This window comes from Tympanuchus pallidicinctus, unplaced genomic scaffold (genome assembly GCF_026119805.1).
Source record: "Tympanuchus pallidicinctus isolate F22 unplaced genomic scaffold, pur_lepc_1.0 scaffold2, whole genome shotgun sequence".
Classification (NCBI taxonomy): Eukaryota; Metazoa; Chordata; class Aves; order Galliformes; family Phasianidae; genus Tympanuchus; species Tympanuchus pallidicinctus.
In genome coordinates, this window is record NW_026294721.1 from 38,776,593 (window position 1) to 38,791,496 (window position 14,904).

Here is a 14,904-nt window from a genome sequence, read left to right on the forward strand (position 1 = left end):
CTACCTGAGGATCAGAACACAAACAGGGAAGCCCATTGAATCATCGTGGCATATGTCTGCAAGGGGGAGCATCACTGCGGGTGTCAGTTAATTTTGCTATCATAGATATCTTTGTGGTAATAAAGGTAAAAAAAGGGATGTGCAGCCCTCATATGGCACAACTGTGAGAATAGAATGCTGTCCTTTGCATCCTGCTGCTGGTGAAGGCAGCAGCATTACTGAAAGATACAGGTGGTAATATGGGGGTGTTGCCAGCCTGGATGTTTTCAGTCTGTTTTTATATGGCTAATTGGTAAAGATACAGGATAATGAGTGGAATAAAAGCCTGAAAACATTTCATTCTGGAGCTCACTGTGAGGAAGCCACAAAAGCAGGCGCAGGCACTGTGAAGAGATGGGGCTTCTGTCTTCCAAAATCCAGCAGAGTCCTATAAAAACCAGTCAGCAGATAGGCAGAATTAGAGTCAGTTTACTTCCGAAAATGAGTACTGTTGGGTTGAAAGTGGGCAGATCCACTCACAAGGGTCTGCTTTGGGGCTATCTGATCTAACTTCTACGTGGTTGTAGATAACATCATAAAGTATTGAAAGTGCTGGTGTATGATTTTTCACCTTGCAATAATTAAATGCTGGAACACTTGGTAACTGCTAGGGAGAGCTTGGAACAGTGCACAAGTACTGAGCTAAGAAAGCTGTGCTAGTGTAACATGATTTCACAATCTTTTGTACTGGCTTCTGGCAGGGCATTTTATTAAATAATCTTTTAAAATAGGTTGGTTGAATAAATACAATCAAAAAGTTAGATTACTGAGTTAGATTGGTGAGTTAGATTAGCTTAAAAAAAAACACTGCTAAGTAATGCCTGGGTTGGGCTTGGAGGTGGAAAAGAAGACAAATCTATTACGTAGGATTGTGTGGGATGGAAGGATCTCCAGAGATTTGCTGCCTTATGTCTTTTCCTGTGCTGGCAGGTTACTTGGCTGTGGTTTAGAAGTCTGATCTTAACTGTTTCTTCCCTTGTTTAATTTTAACCATTACAGCACAGATGTTGGTGCAGTTGTGTCTAAGTAGATAGGAAGCTGCTCTCTGGAGAGACGTGATCTTCTTTCCTGTCAGTGTAAGATCAGGCAGTGTCATTTTCTAGACCCGCTTGTGCTACTAAACGTAAGAAATTTTATGCTGGAGAGCAGGCTTGTTGCTTGAGATGGTCCCTGGATCTGGTGTGAGACTGGGGAGGTGATCTTTCCCCTGGGGAGATGGTCACTCCTCTGTACTCTCCATCTCAAGTACTCTATTCAGTTGTGGGCCTCTTACTTCAAGAAAGACGTTGAAGACCTGGAGGATATCCAGAGAAGGGCAATGAAACTGTGAGTGGTCTGGAGCACAAGTCTTATGGGGAGTGGCTGAGGGAGCTGGGGTTGTTCAGTCTGGAGAAGAGGCTCAGGGTAGACCTTACGGCTCTATACAACTGCCTGAAAGGAGGCTGTGGTGAGGTAGGGGTCAGCCTCTGCTTCCAGGTAGCAGTGATGGGCCAAGAGGGAATGGCTGCAAGTTGCTCCATGGGAGGTTCAGGCTGTGTTAGAAACCATTTCTTCTCAGAGTGTGATGCATTGGCACAGGCTGCCCAGGGAGGTAGTACAGCCATCATCTCTGGAGGTGTTGAAGAAGAGGGAAGACGTGGCACTGAGGGATGTGGTCAGTGGGCATGGTGGGGATGGGTTGATGATTGGGCTGGGTGACCTTTAGGTGTTTTCTAATCTTCATGATTCTAAATAGGCAGCAGATTTGGAAAAGCTGATTGCATTGGCACAGCGCTAGCAGGAGCCTAGTGAAATCAAATCCAGCTCTCTCCCATGTAGGTTTTGTGGTGTTGTATAAGGAGTGAGTGCTTTCCCTCAGCAAGATGTTGGTAAGGGCTCTTCTTCCTCCCAGCACTAGTTTACAAGAAACTTGCAGGATTAGCAGAACAGAAAGTACAAACTGCATGAAATTAGGCAATGGGCTTAAAACTTTATCACTGTACATATGTAAGTTCTCTTTCCTTAAAAACTCATATTCATGAGGCAACAGCATCTCTGCTGAGATGGAACCTGAAAGAAGGAAGAGGAAAGGCAAGTAAAACTTAATGTTAAAACATATGTTGAAGAGTTCATAAGGGCAAGCAGAATAACTGTGAAGGCAGAGGAGCAGCAGGATTTGATGGACATGGCAAGAGAGAGGTGAACCAGGTTTCTTGCTGCAGCTGGTGCCCATCTCTTATCCTGGCAGCCTTTAATCCTACTTGGCCCTGCCGCTTGTCTGGGAAATTATAGAAAAGAAAGGGCGCTTCTTTCCTTCCTTCTTTCCTTCCTTCTTTCCTTCCTTCTTTCCTTCCTTCTTTCCTTCCTTCTTTCCTTCCTTCTTTCCTTCCTTCTTTCCTTCCTTCTTTCCTTCCTTCTTTCCTTCCTTCTTTCCTTCCTTCTTTCCTTCCTTCTTTCCTTCCTTCTTTCCTTCCTTCTTTCCTTCCTTCTTTCCTTCCTTCTTTCCTTCCTTCTTTCCTTCCTTCTTTCCTTCCTTCTTTCCTTCCTTCTTTCCTTCCTTCTTTCCTTCCTTCTTTCCTTCCTTCTTTCCTTCCTTCTTTCCTTCCTTCTTTCCTTCTTCTTTTTCTTCTTTTTTTTTTTTCTTTCCTGTTCTGCGTGTCCTTTCTGGCTGCTGGGCTCCAGTGCACTTGCGTGCTGCACTCCCTGAGCCATGCTTAATGTGTCCCCGGGAAACCCAGCCCTCCGTCCACTGGGACTGAATTTCAAGGCATATCCCTATTAGCTTATTTTGATGTTTTTATCTTTCCGTGATTGGGAACCATTCTCTGCAGCCAAAACAGACACTTTCCCAAAGGCGTTGAGTGAATTTTTAGCTCTCCTCTGAGGAGTGGGCTTCAATAAAAGATGAGGCTGCTCACAGCACTGACTGGCTGCAGCGCTGGAACATCTCCGGCGGTTTCTGCCTCTTGCTGTAAGTTTACACTCGTATGAACATCAGCTTGGCTGCCCCGTGTTGCTGTAAGTGGAGGTTTGCACGCAAACATGGCCTCCACAAAAAATGGCCTCAGGCAAAAGCACTTCCCAAGCCAGCAAAAGGCCATGCTCTGCAGGATCTCCAGTGGGTAATGCTGCTGGCAGTGCGGACATGCTTCATGTTTTAGCCATGAGGTCTGGGAGTCTCTTCCCTCCCAGCAGGGCTTCTCCATCATACAGGCAGCAGATTGCTGGTTACTCGCAGTTTGCACAGCCAAGTTTGGTTCAAGTGTGAGAGTTTGTTGGGGTTGAACATGTAAGTCCTACTCTCTGTGGGAATGCCCGGAGGCCCTGGCCAGGTTCCCCAGTGGGCTGAAGTAGAAATAGGTGTGAAAAGGGCATAGCAGAAAAGTGGAGATGAAAAAGCTCACGGCAGCAAAATCAGATTAAGTTAGTGGAAGTACATTCCCAAGTCGTTTCAGTACTGATGCACTCAAAATAAGGAGTAATTAAATCTATGCCTCTCTTAGTCTTTCTTATGCATTCTACATCTGCTTTCTGGGAATTTCAAAAAAAAAAAATTGAGATTCTGACATGCTGGAGCAAGACCAAAGGAGAAATGCAGCAAATTCTGGGGGAGTTGAGACCTGGGAGTATTAGAAGGATACAGGAGCCACAGGAGAGAAAAGTGATGCCCGTGGCAAAGAGGATGAAGCCGGTAACTAAGGGGAGATGATTAGTTTTGCTCTATATTTGCAGGAGGACTCGTTTTGAAAAAGGCATTTTCTCAGCTGAATATTTCATATTCCTTCAGCAGCTTATCCTTTCGCGGCTCTCTGCATTGCATCAAAGCACGTGGGAGAATGTTGTTGCTGGAAATGGAAGTTGGTAGAGGGGAAAGTTTTCAAAAAGAAGCAGCTTCTTGGGGTCCCAGGACCCACCGAGTTCCAGGGAGGCTGATTCAGATACTTCTGAAACAAGTACGGAATTGTTTCCCCCTGTCGTTATCACAGAGTCCCCAGCAAGCAGCTCAGACTTCTGTAATTTGTAGATCTAAGATGACAGCTTCTTTTCAGTGTGGGGTTCATTTCCCCACTGGCTTCAGGGTGGATATTTCTTTACCCTCGTGTTACCATAGGGTTGTTGATAATCATGTCAGAAGAAACAGCAGATATCACCCGTTGTTGCACATTGTCCTGCTGCTTAACGCTGCTCACTGCAACCAAGGGTAATTCTGTAGATTAAAACCACGGTGCTTTGTAGGGAAAAGCCAGAGCAGAACCGAACACAGCAGTGTTATTTATGACCATGTTTGTTTCTGTTTTCAAAGTTGGCATTAAAAACCATCTAAAGATATCAGAGTGAAGTGTGTAAGGAAAAAACAATAACTTCCAGCTGCACATTTTCATTAACTTGGAACTAAAAAAGTATACTGCAAAATAGTGGAATGTTTCTTTGAAGCTTTTTTTTTTTTTTTTTTTTTTTTTTTTTTTTAACCTTTCTATCAGTGTTTTCTCAAGCAATTTAATCAGGCAAAAGCTTACTTTATCATTTGTCTTTTTTGACTCCTACTGTGGTTTCTGACATTTTGGGAAATAGCTCATTTAAAGTGTTGGAAAGAAAGTGGTGTCAGTTATTTATCGAGTTTTATGCCACGACTTGGGAAAAGTGATCTTGATTCACTTATGCCAGTAGAGATTTCATCACAGGATTGAACGAGCATTTTTCTACGGTGCCTTTAAATGAAAAGAGCAAAACCTTCCCGTCACTTTTTCCACTTAGCATACTTTAGAAATATTAATTGGATTGTTAATGATATTGGTAGATCCAGAGCTGTTTTAAATGCCATAGCCTGGTTAGTTAATATTTGCTCGTAAGAGCAGTATTTAAAAAGTGTTCCTTATTTCTCATACAGTGCTCTCTAAACTCTGTAACTGCAACAGGAGCTGAGAGCTCCTCAGAGCCCAGTGTTCTGATGGGAAGTGTGGAGGGCAAAGCCACCAAAGAGCAATTATTTCGTTTTGAATGCTTTGCTGAACGAAACCGTCCTGACGGGAAGCTCAGTGGGGTGCGAGGAGGATCGACGTTTGGGGTCCGGGAGGGTGAGCGCCACTGCCAAATATTTCTGTGCACTGTTAATCCTTCTGGGAATGCTCATGGGCTTAAAACGAGGTGCCCGCTTGAGTACCTTCCCCTGTCAGAGTCCAGGCGTAATGATGATGTTGGTAGCAAATGCAGCAGGAAATAAGCAGATCAGGAGGGTTTGGCACCCCACCGCTCTTATGTTACCAACGTAGGCATGTAATTTTTAAGACTTCCTCCTGCTTCCTGCATCCCCCTATATCAAAGCTTGGGATTTTTTCATTCTGGTGTATGGGGCGATTCTTAAATGCAGGAAGAAATACATCCAGCATCCACTTCTCCTCCGTGCTCGCTGATTAGAACTGGAGAGACTCGAGAAGTGCTCACAAAGGACTGATTAAAAAGTCGGGGAAAATGAGTGGTCCTTCAAACAGTGCTCCTCATCTGCTGCTGTCCGCACTGCGCCATTCTCTTCACGCTCTTTTCTGGGGGGTTCACTGATCCCGCCGCTTGTTGTGGGGAGATCCTTGGAGAGGGTAGAGGCATTTTTTCAAGACTCAGTCTGGTCTCTGTGTGTTTAACGTGAACAAATACTTTACAGCTCCGCTTTGACAGCTCTGAGTAAATACAGCTCTGGTGTCGCCACACAGAAAGAGTCAGTGGTGTTTCAGCAGGATAAAAGAAGTGGTTTTTTTTTTGGTAGAACTTTATAACCAACAACTTCTTTGGGTTTTGTATTTTAAATGGTTTATGTCTTTTATTGTACGTGGACTGAGGTAAAATGTACACTCGCTGTGTTTTGTGGGCATTTCAAATGTAATTTTTTTCTGAGCAGAACAAAACCAGCAAACTCTTAAAGTTCACATACTTCCAACTTTCCCAGAGTTTCCACTTCGGAATGAAAACAGCATTATGGGCAGATAACGGGGCTGTGCTTTGCAATGGGAAAAGAGAACGGGGAGTGTTTTTGTTCGGGCAAAAAAAGGTTAAAAAGTACCAGATTGTGGCATAATTACCAAATTACGGCATCTAATTTGTAGGTTTAACTTGCTAATTATGTGTGATACATGGGTGGCTAAGGGTGAATACCAAGCACTGGAAGCCTTCCTTTTGTCTTTGTAAATTTGTTTTGATTAGGGGGAGGAAGAGGGAGAAATCTGGCTTCACCACATGTGGCTGCGCCTCGTTCTCCCATGCCAGGCAGAATGAATGGCAAATGCTCAGCATTGCAGCGATTTGTTCTTATTAATAGGAACAGAGGGCACGGCAGTCTTGTGCACTTAGGGGGCTGTCGCTGCCTCTAACCTACATACATGCACTTTTTCAAGAAATGGTCTGGCAGTGAGGACTGGCACCCTGAAGCTTTCGTTTTCCAAGGCTGTCAGGAGTGCTAGCGCTGATATTTAGGACACATTCGTGTGTTCACGCCAGCCCTGTCTGCTCACAGCCACTCCACATTCTATTCTCCCCTTTATAAATAACTGTCAGTGTTTGCTAGTCAGTATTAAGCAAGATTATTTTCCTAGTCAAAAATGGATGCTGTTACATTCATCTTGAAACGGGGAGTACACTGTTCTCCTCTGCACATGATCAGCAGCCTTAATATTCTTGCCGCTGAAATCTGGGGACTGGAGCAAAATGCTAATGGCCACAGAGGAGATGGCTGCTTGTGAACCTGACAGCGAGAGAAGCGAGAAGGAGCGAAATGACCTACATTTTGCTAGAGCAAACCTGGTCACTAATGAATGACAAGAGCACATGGTAATTCCTGCTTCTATAGGTGTGCATTCATTGTGCCTATGCCTGTAGCCAAACCATCACCTGCTTTGAAATCACCCCGAGATATTAAACAGCTTTCTAGAAAAGCTGCTTTACCCATACAGCGGATGTATTGAAGCTGAATCTTCTCGGATTGCAGCAGTGGACTTGCAAAATTCAGCCAATATCGTCAAAAACCAATGAGGCAAATGTAAACATTTCAGTTGTTAAAGGAGATGTTTCTGTGCAGCTCGTAGCTGTGTTTTAGTTTCAAACAAAACCAAAGCAAAACACAAATCGCAACCAACCCAAACCTGGCAACTGTTTTCATTTGAATTTCAGTTTTAAGAACTTGCAGCCATTTGAGGGGGGTTGCAGCCTATGCTGATTAATCATTAGCAGCAGCACAATGCACTCATATAAAACCTCTTCAAATCAAAAGCAATCCTGATGCAAGACAGATTTAAAGGGCTGTACATTTCACCAGAGAACCATATTTTGCTGTGCAGATAAGGGAAACTGTTACACTTAGCTTAGCTGTATTAATGATAATAATTAAATATGGAATTAAATACATTCTGCCGCGCATAAGAGATACTGCAGCAGCAACACCTTCATTAATATGAGATGTAGAAATGTGTTGCCAGGAGGTTGTGAAGTCAGTATTTCGTTTGCTGGGCTGATTCTACTCTTATTCTCCCTCCCATAAATTCATACTCTTAAAGGAAACTGGTTATGACGATATTTATTGCTGCTACAAACAGGAGCCGCAGGCCATATTGTTGTACCTTGGAAATTAGAGAAACTTATAGAGTACACGTGGGAGGACTGATACTACAATTATGGGACATTTCAGTCATTCAGAGCAATCTTTATTTTGGGGGAACTGTATCTGTCCTCAAAAGCTAGATAAATAAATATGTATCATTTTGGAGAATGTGCGTGCTGAAGCAGAGGAAGAACTGAAATTAAAATGTCATAACTAGACAGGCAAATGCAGGGTTTTTAGCCTTCTCTTGTAATTGCAGATCTGTTCTTATAATAGCAGATGCACTTTTTCAGTTCCATTTACTTTCTGCTTGGGCTGGTAGTTGGCATTAGAAATCCTTGGGTCATCGATAGCCTCGCTGTCGTGAGACCCTGTTGCTGGTGTCCTGTCACAGCAGGCAGATGTGACAAGTATTTAAGAGAAAAGGGAAGCACAGAGCCCCAGAAGCAGATAAGCTGCAGTGACCCAAGGGAGCAGTTGGGCTCCCTGGGCAGTGCAGCTTTCCTTGGCCAGCCGATTTACCTCTGCAAGTGGCATTTGCACAAAGCCGGTGCACCCTTCAGGGACACCTTTCATGTCTTACACAGAGAAATTAGAACCATCTCCCAGCCATTGTTACTGAACTGAGGGGAAAAGCTGCACTTCCAACATACATCGTAATTTATTTTTCCTCACTTTTACCTTGTGTGGCTCAGCGTGAGTGGGACATGTTTGATTCAATCCTAATTATTTTTTTTCCTATATTTTAAATCTCAGATGCTGAAGCAATTTACATTAATTAAACTTCAGTTGGCTTTAAAATTGTCATGTATCAATTTCAGCAGCATTTACAGAGAACAAGATAGATGATTTAAATTACACACCATATGGGGCAATGCTAGGGACATTTGCTATCGTGTTAATTGCTTAAAGCTACGTTTTCTATCCCCCTTCTGAGTGAAAGACATTTGCTCTCATGCTTACTGAATTAGATGAAAGGGTTTCCTGCTCAAATGGAGTATGTACAGATTTCTGCCACTGCTGCTTTTTGGAGGTGCCCCTCTCTGCTGCTGCAGGTGTGTTCATTTTTGTGAGCTGCAGATAGCAACGTGCAGGTCTGTGATGAGCTTTGCTGAACTGGCACCAAATGTGCTGTTGGGGAAGGGATGTGAGTAGGAACCAGTGTGCTCTTAGGTTGACTGTGCAAATACAGGTGATGGGTACCACAGCTTCTCTGGGCTTTCCAGGGTGAGCTGCAAGGCAGCATAGAGTCACTGGTTTTCTAAAGTTTGTGAGCGATATTTTTGAATGAGGCTGCTGATTCTGAGTGCTTTTATTTGGGGAAAACCAGTTTTAAATGCGTTCCCTTCACGAGGAGCATGGACTGAATAGTATCTTCCAGAGAAATTTTGGACTGGAGACCTTCTTTGGGTGAAACATCACTCTTTTCCCCAGCTCTCCAAAAACATTCACATTCTTCTAAGGTGCAGAGGAGGGCTCAGTGAGAGTGCAGGAATTCAACCCACTGAGCAGAGCTTTCCTGCTTGGAGATGTCTCCAGGTGAGCGCTCAAAGGCTGAAGGGGCTGAAAGCAGAGCTCTTGGTCTCGTTCTGAATCTGTGCTGGGCAGAAGCTGCTGCAAAAAGCTCTCCAAATATCAGCACAAATCAATTTCCCTTGCCTGACCAAAAAGCACTGGAAGGTTCCCCCTCAGCCAGCTTCCAAAAAGTGGGGAAGTAAGACCTTGCAAGATGTTAGGGATGTGCTGCACAGCCACGTATTGTGCTTGGCAATAAATTTCTGCTTCTGTCTGGTGCTTCCCGCTTGGCAATATTGCGATGGGATTCTCCCATATTAATATTTTAAATGAATAAATAAATATCTGATGAGGTACTGTGCATCTCTGCTATCTTTCCATAAATCCTGCGGAAGGTAAAAAGAGAATTAAAGAGAAGATTAAAACTGCCTGTGTGATGTATGTCTGCGGTGTGCGGTAAACTCTCGAGGCATTTATGCTGTACCATGTACATTCCAAGTTACATCCATTTAAAAGAGAGCACGTGTGTGTGTATCTCTGTAAATGTAGACATATCCATAACGACTGTGCAAGAGGGTCCTGATTTTTTACTGTATTTCTAATGGGACACTAACAATGATAGACTGTGGCAGCATACTGTTTGTAAAGCATTCATGTTTCATAAAAGATATAGAATCATGTTTTCACTTGATTTTGCTCTGAATCTGCATTAGGAAATAAGCCAGGTGTATAGGGGTTGGGAGTCTTTTGTTACCTTTCGGGGAAATGTGATGCATTTTTTTCCCTCTGGCTCTGCATTGCAGAGCCTGGTTCTGGCAGGAGAGGATGCTGAGCCCTTTGGTCACTGCTAGTGAGGAGTGCTGGGCAATGAAAGGCTGTGTAGAGTAGCTGCCTGATCTCCATTAATATAAGTGGAATTCCCAAGAGCTGTGCTGTGCTTCAGTGCAAATATTAATATTATTTGCAGCATTATAACTACGTTGTCCTGCCATTAGCACAGATCGCACCTGCCTCACTAAGTTTGTTCCTAGAATCAAGTCACTGTTTTCTGTGGACTGCACAGGAATATTCCACGTTGGCACAAGTCCCCCTAAACCAGGAATGAGGCTTGCCAGGGCACTTCCCCTCCCATTGGGGCATGCTGGAAACAGGGTTTGAGGGCCAGTTCCGTACCATCCAAATTGTTAATTTCTCTGGAGTCCTATGGCACTATTTCCACTTCCTAGGGAAGGTCGGGACTTTTGTGGACAACCTCTGCATGTCAAGACCTTTCCTGATTTAAATTGGCTGCAAAGTAATGAAACTGTTTCATCTGAAAATGAAATGCATGGAGAAAATCCATCTGTATTTCCCAGTTGTAGAGCACCCCATGAGTTTGTAGGAGATTGGTGAGGAATGATGGCTGATGAAGATCCCTTAAAGGCATAACATTCTTGCATTTGTATACTAATGGGGAAGTGAATGTCCCTCTGCACTCAGCACTAAAGTCGCATTTTAAGTACTATGTTCAGCTGGGGACTCTCACTACAAGAAAGATGTTGAGCCCTGGAGTGTGTCCAGAGAAGGGCAGCAGAACTATGAGGGGTTTGGAGCACAAGTCTTATGGGGAGCGGCTGAGGGAGCTGGGGTTGTTCGTTCTGGAGAAGACGAGGCTCAGGGGAGACCTTATGGCTCTATACAACTGCCTGAAAGGAAAGGAGGCTGTGGTGAGATGGGGGTCTGCCTCTGCTTCCAGGTAACTGTGATAGGCCAAGAGGAAATGGCCCCAAGTTGCACCAGGGGAGATTCAATCTGGATGTTAGAAAACATCTCTTCTCAGAAGGAGTGGTGATGCATTGGCATTGGCTGCCCAGGGAGGTGGTGATTGCTGTCCTTGGAGGTGTTGAAGAAGAGGGAAGATGTGGCACTGAGGGACATGGTCAGTGGGCATGGTGGGGATGGGTTGATGATTGGGCTGGGTGACTTTAGAGATCTTTTCTGGCCTTAACAATGCTATGATTCTATGATTACTGTCACATCAGCTGTGCACACAGCATTCCCGAAGTTTCTTCTAGGAAATTCTGTATTTACACGTTACTTGTTGTATACCACCCAACATGGAACTTTGATCGATATTTCTGAATAACAAAGGTTTTTACTGATGGGAAACGTACAGTTGACAAACAAATTGCAGTTGGGAACAGCAGCATTATTTTCACCAGGAAAACTCTTATTAGTGATAAACTGTGACACTGGCTCATTTTTCAAAGTGTTTCTCTCTGAAACTTTATTAACTCCCCGCTGCGTGCTTCAGTCATTTCTCAGCACAAGCTGAGAAGCTTTCTGTCAGATAGGTGGAAGAGCCTGGCCACATTTTGGCCATGTCTTTCCTGTGCCCTTCAGGTTCCAGCCCACAGATTGCTCCTGACTGAGCCACACAGCCCTGAAGCCAGCCAGCAGCTCCCACACAGACATTGTGAGGAGCTGCAGGAGTAGATCGTTGCCTTGCAGCTGCCCAAACATTTTTTTTCCCTCTGGTTCCAGGTTTGTGTGCTGTATTCCTGGTACCTGCGTTCATCAGCTGTGCTGCTGTAATAGGCTATTGCCTGCACGCTAATAATCTCCTGTTCTTTAATGCTCTCTTTCTATTTAATTAATCTATTTATGATAATAGTATGTCTCGTTTCGCGCTTTCACTCTAGAGGGTGTGTTTGTATTATCCCACTGCATAGCATTGACTGGCCCTATTATCAGTTATCATTAAAGGCAGAGGCCTGGCTGCCAATAATTTTTCAATTAATTGCTTAGTGGTTGCTTTTTCTCTGCTTTCATTTTTTTTTTTTTGCCAGTGAGTATGAGGTCTCTAAGCTCTCTGTCTGAAGTTATTTATTTTTTTTAACACAGCAGCTGTGTTTGTTGCACACCGGGGGATCACAGCTCACGGTGGGAGGGGTGCTTGGCACCCCAGGTGCTGGCTGTGCTTAGCCCTTTGCAGGCCCTTGTAGGGCACACACTGGCCTACATTATGGGAAACATAAATACTGATGGGATGTCAGCATTTAACATTGTCATGTAGTGTCTGAGAAAGGGACTGCCACATTCAGGTCCCTGGAATGAATGTATAGGCTGCCAATACCCAAATGACAAAAGTCACTGTGTTGCATATGAAAGAATCTTTTGCTAGGCTCCTGAGGTGAGGTCTCTACAAGGCCCCTGAATAGCAGAGCAGCAAGCTGTTTTGCATCTCCTTTTGGTGCTCAGCCAGCAAGGCATGACCTGAAGTTGTGTCAGGGGGTGTTCAGCTTGGCTGTTAGGGAACATTTCTTTTCAGACAGAATGGTGATGCACTGGCACAGGCTGCCCAGGGAGGTGGTGCAGTCACCATCCCTGAAGGTGTTCAAAACCATGAGATGTGGCACTGAGGGACACGGTCAGTGGGCATGGTGGGGGTGGGTTGATGGTTGGACTGGACGATCTTAGCGATCTTTTCCAGCCTTAATGATTCTATAGGTCCACTCTGTACAGTATGGCAACCCAAAGCCCAGTCAGCTTGTGGGAACCTCGCCAGCACCTGAGGTTATTATCTCGCTGACTGTGCTGGCTGCCACTGTGCTCTTTAGGACTCCTTGTTAGAACTCTCCTTGCCAGAGGGGAGCTGTTTGTACATAGGTTTCCTATAAACACGGGCATCAGGGAACAGCAATAGACCACCAAGTATGGATATTGGGAAGGCTCTCGTGAAATAACGAGGTGATGCACAGTAGAAACATTCAGTGTTTTTACTGTTGTTTATAAACACTTCATTATAGGCTTGACCTGATTACCTTGAATCATTTTTTTCCAGCCGCATGGCTACTTATTTCCTTCCTGATTCTTCCAAGTGTTTTATTTTTAAGCAGATGCTCTTTGGAATCGTATTCATGCCAAGTTTTGTCTTATGCTCTTTATCAGTACAACAGCATGAAATATTTAATAAGAAGTTATCACTGTGGCCAATATGAAAGATTAAATAGGTCTGTCGGCCCCAGTTCCTGAGGAGGAAACCTAGTATTCTGAGTCAAAACAAACAGCATCAAATACACAGATAAAAAGTCAGATGCCAAAGGCAGAAGGAGCAGAGCTATTTTTGATTCTAAATTTGCTGTCTTTGAATTTAAGTCAGTCTTCCCCCGCAGAAGAGGGAACACAATAGGGAGCAAACACAGAGGGAACAAACCCTTGGGTGCAGGATCCCTGCAAACTGGTAGTCACCCGGTTGGCCTTGCTCTGCTTTTATCCCAGCTCCTTGTATCTCTGCCTTTCCCTCTGCCCATATAACCAGCTGGCTTTTACCCCACACTCTCCTGGGGCTCTGCCCAAATGATTTAAATCTTTTTGGGTTTTTGCCATGGTGCAAGGAGCTGCTGAAGCCGCCTCCTCCAAAGACTGTTATCGGGGAAGCCGCTTCCCGGCATGTCTGCTGGAAGCCCCCAGGGGATGACGGCAGGAGATGGCTCACGTGGTGATGGTATGTCTAGACGGGAAAGTTGTTGAGGCTTCCTTCCTGGCAGCCCTGTTGGGGCCAGGTGCCAATGTGTGTTCCTTTTCCTGGGAGTCGTGCTCTCTGGCACAGACATCAGTATTTCCCGGTGGTTTGTGGGGTTTCTGTGCTGGCTGCCCCACTAGAAATGCTACTTCTTCCCAGAGAAGCTAATGCTGATGCACTCAGTGTCTGCTGGCTATTGGTGCTTGTTTCCCACGTGTGATGGCTCTTAGGAAGCTACAAAACAGTATCTGTGCTCTACAGCTGTAATAAGTGTTTTAATTCTTGTAAAAATGTGTACGTGACAGGCGGAGGTGATCTCAGAGGGGAAGATAATCCTTGCAGTGTGATAAGACACATGTAATTTTTTTTTCTCATTTTGCTCTCCATGAGAGTCATATAAAGACTGGGAAAAAAAAGTCATTTCATTTCTTACACACATGCTCCAGTGTACAGCTTGTACTGGGAAGACCCTTTGATCACCTGCTTAGCTGCTGCCTGTCAGCATTTGATATTCTCCTCTGTGTGCCAACAGACCCACAGAGATGGTGGAGTTACTGTACCTGGAGGGGTTAAAGAACTGTGGAGATGTACTGAAGGACAAGATCAGTGGGCATGGTGGGGATGGGTTACAGTTTGGACTGGATGATCTGAGAGATCATTTTCCAACTGTAATGATTCTGTGATTCTATGAGCCTATGAAGCATTGTTGCCAACATGACTTTCTGCAACGAGAAACTAAGGCTAAAGTAAAGCTGATCCAAGTCTGCATGGGAAAGGTGTAGGTGCTTCAGGTTTCTTCAGTTCCTTCTGCTTAGGAAATTGCAGTCCCTGTCAGGGAGGAAAGGCCCTGGCACTAATCAGCCCTACACAGCCAAGCCTGACGTGCAGCCATCGGCCTGAGATACTGTGAGCAATAGAGACCCTGCAATTATGTCTTCTGCTTTCCAGAGCTGCGAAGTCTCTGAGCAGATAAGAAGCTAAATTCATTGAGTAAATTATTCCACTGTAAATTATTCTCTCAACTCTACTGATTAGTTCTTACCTTGGAGCATACTTCCTGCCTGCCTGCCTGAAGGAAAGATAAAATATTGAATTATACAGTTCACTTCACAGCACCATGCATTCCTAATCTTATAGGGATATAGGGGTAGATCTTCAGATGATGCAAATCAATATGAATAGACAAAATCAAGTTCTCTCTTGAGCACAGCTTTCCTTCTGAACTCCTCAGACCGAAGTCGCTTTATGCCAGCAGAGAGGTTAGGCCCTTATCCTCATGGCAAGC